Below are 2,867 nucleotides of genomic sequence, written 5' to 3'. Positions count from 1 at the left end.
TTAATAAGGACCAAGAATTACAACAAATCAGAGAAAGGCTGGATAAGTGGGACTGCCTTAAACTGCAGAGCTTCTGTATGGCAAAGGACATAGCTAGTAACTTAATTAGGAAGCCTACAGAATGGGAGAAGATCTTCACCAACCATACAATGGACAAAGGCCTCATATCTAAAATACATAAACAGCTCAAACAATTGAATCACTCCAAAACTAATCTCCAAAGAAACAACCATCCCATTAAAAGGTGGGCCAAAGACTTAAAGAGAGTCTTCTCTGAAGAAGAAACAAAAATGGCCTATAGACACATGAAGAAATGCTCGACATCTCTGGTCATAATAGAAATGCAAATCAAAACAACTCTAAGATTCCACCTCACTCCAGTTAGAATGGCCAGGATAAAGAAAACTAATAACAATAGATGCTGGAGAGAATGTGGCCAGGAGGGATCACTACTATACTGTTGGTGGGAGTACAAACCACCAACATACAACCACTATGGAAAGCAGTATGGCAGTTCCTCAAAAGACTAAACATAGAGCTCCCCTATGACCCAGCAATTCCCCTATTAGCCATTTACCCAATTGTCCAGAAACAAGGGCATACTAAATCCACTAGCACAACGATGTTCATTGCAGCACTATTTACCATAGCAAAGATATGGAACCAACCTAGATGTTCCTCAGTTGATGAGTGGATCAACAAGATGTGATATTTGTACACAATGGAATTCTATGCTGCTGTCAGAAAGAATGACCGCCCCATTTTTTAGGAAATGGAATGACTTAGATAAAATCATATTAAGTGAAGTAAGCCAGACTCAAAGGAACATAGGCTCAATGGTTTCTCTAATTTGTCATAATCAGTAGAAACCTTGAGCTCTCATAGCAGAGATTTTCAATAGAGCAAAACCTAGATATATAAGGCCATATAACATGATGCTAAATGAAAGTACCTCTAGGATATAAAAACAAAAGCCATAGAATGAGTGATTGGTGTCTTTAATGTACTATGTTATCTCTCATCTCTTTTGCTGTCCCTTGATTATCTCATATTGTTACAGTATCTCACTTTGTTATCTGATATATTGGACATATTTGTGTTTGGTTATTTGAAATTCCATAGGGAAGGGGGAAAGCAAGATGAGGGGTGGGGGTGCAGGTAGGGCAATGGGGACCAAAACATGAGAAAGGGTATCAATATATGTGAATTAATGCACCTTCTATCTGTCGAATATAATATAATCCTTCTATTAATTACAATAAAAAAACATTGGAGGTATATGCAAATGCACTTATTTCTCAAAACTGAGAAATGCTTAAATGTAATGACAAGTGAAAAATAAAGTTTAATAAAATAGTATATTTTCATTTTCTTTGGTTATATAGTGAGGCTTTTTAATGGATACAGACATGCTAATTGTGGTTTCACTTCTTATTTTTTGATGCACTCCAAATCTTCTATAAACAATAGGAGTCACTTGTTTAATAAACAAATTAACAGAAAACCAGATGTTTAAAAACAACATGAGTTAAGTGAGTGACCATAATAGGCTATTTAAAATAATGCTTTACTTAACTGAGATTCTCAGACATATGAAATACTCTTCCATACACTTCTCCAAAATATATGGGAGCAAGTAGAAGTCAGTCCTGAAATACAGATAAAATTCCAATTCCCTAGGATGTCTTTATCCCATTCCCTCAGATAAATACCCTCCCAAATGTACAAGCTAACAAATTGAAGTATAAGGAATATTGCATTTACAGAACAATCCCTGAAATTACTCGGTAATCTACGTATGGAATCTATAGTCCTAATCTCCGCGGTAAACTTTACCTAGCATATGAAATAAATCAAATCAAAGAAACTTATATACCTACAAATTTAGGTTCATGTTTTCCATCTAAATAAAAATAATACATGAACTATAATACTTCCTTTTTCTGTATATTGGGATCTTTGCTTTTATTTTTAAAAGTGCAGTATTGCTGAGATTTTTTTATAATGAACCTGCCACTATAAAATGATTAAAGGCCGGGTACTGAGGCTCATGCTTATAATCCTAGTTACTCAGGAGGCTGAGATCAGAGGATCACAGTTCAAAGCCAGCCTGAGCACTAAAGAACCTGAGTCTCTTATCTTCAATTAATCATTAGAAAACGTGAAGTGGCACTGGCTCAAGGGTAGGGCGGTAGCCTTGAGCTGAAGAGCTTAGGCCCAGAGTTCAAGCCACATGACCTACCAAAAAAGCAAACAAACAAAAAGCCATGATTTAGGTTTTTCTTCAATACCTCTCCTGCCTCAGACACAAAGACACCAATCCCCTGCTCCCAAAGAAAAAGAATGTGCAACTCTACTAGTCCCTGTCTGAGTATCTCCCAGGATGCAACTCTCCTGATACACAGGTCTAGGGTTAAACCTGTGTAACGACAGAATCACTGAAGTGACAGAATCCTTACATAATGAATATGCTAGCGCCAGCCTCTATCTGCAACCACAGCCACTTTCAGCTTTCAGTTTTTATTTAAAAGGCTTAATTGGAAGTTTTTATTACTCCCAATTAGGCTTTTTAATTAAAAGGAAAAGTTGAAAGAGGCTGCGGGCAAATACTGAGGAAACCCATATCAGCATAAAATCAAAGGAAATAAAAACAAAATTGCACCACTGTAAACTCGTTACAGGCACAGTTTTCAATAATGTTTACCTATGGTCATTTAAATGTTTTGGTAACACATTGACAGTGATGAAATGGACATGGCTGTATCTAATGTAACAAGAAAATTCATCAAAATGATACTTAAAAGACCCCATTAGTACTCAAGACAAAAACAAAAATCTACCCAAATGCACAGCTGACAATTCAAGTA

Source organism: Megascapheus bottae, chromosome 9 (genome assembly GCF_031878675.1).
Source record: "Megascapheus bottae isolate mThoBot1 chromosome 9, mThoBot2.hap1, whole genome shotgun sequence".
Classification (NCBI taxonomy): domain Eukaryota; kingdom Metazoa; phylum Chordata; class Mammalia; order Rodentia; family Geomyidae; genus Megascapheus; species Megascapheus bottae.
This window is presented reverse-complemented; position numbering follows the sequence as displayed.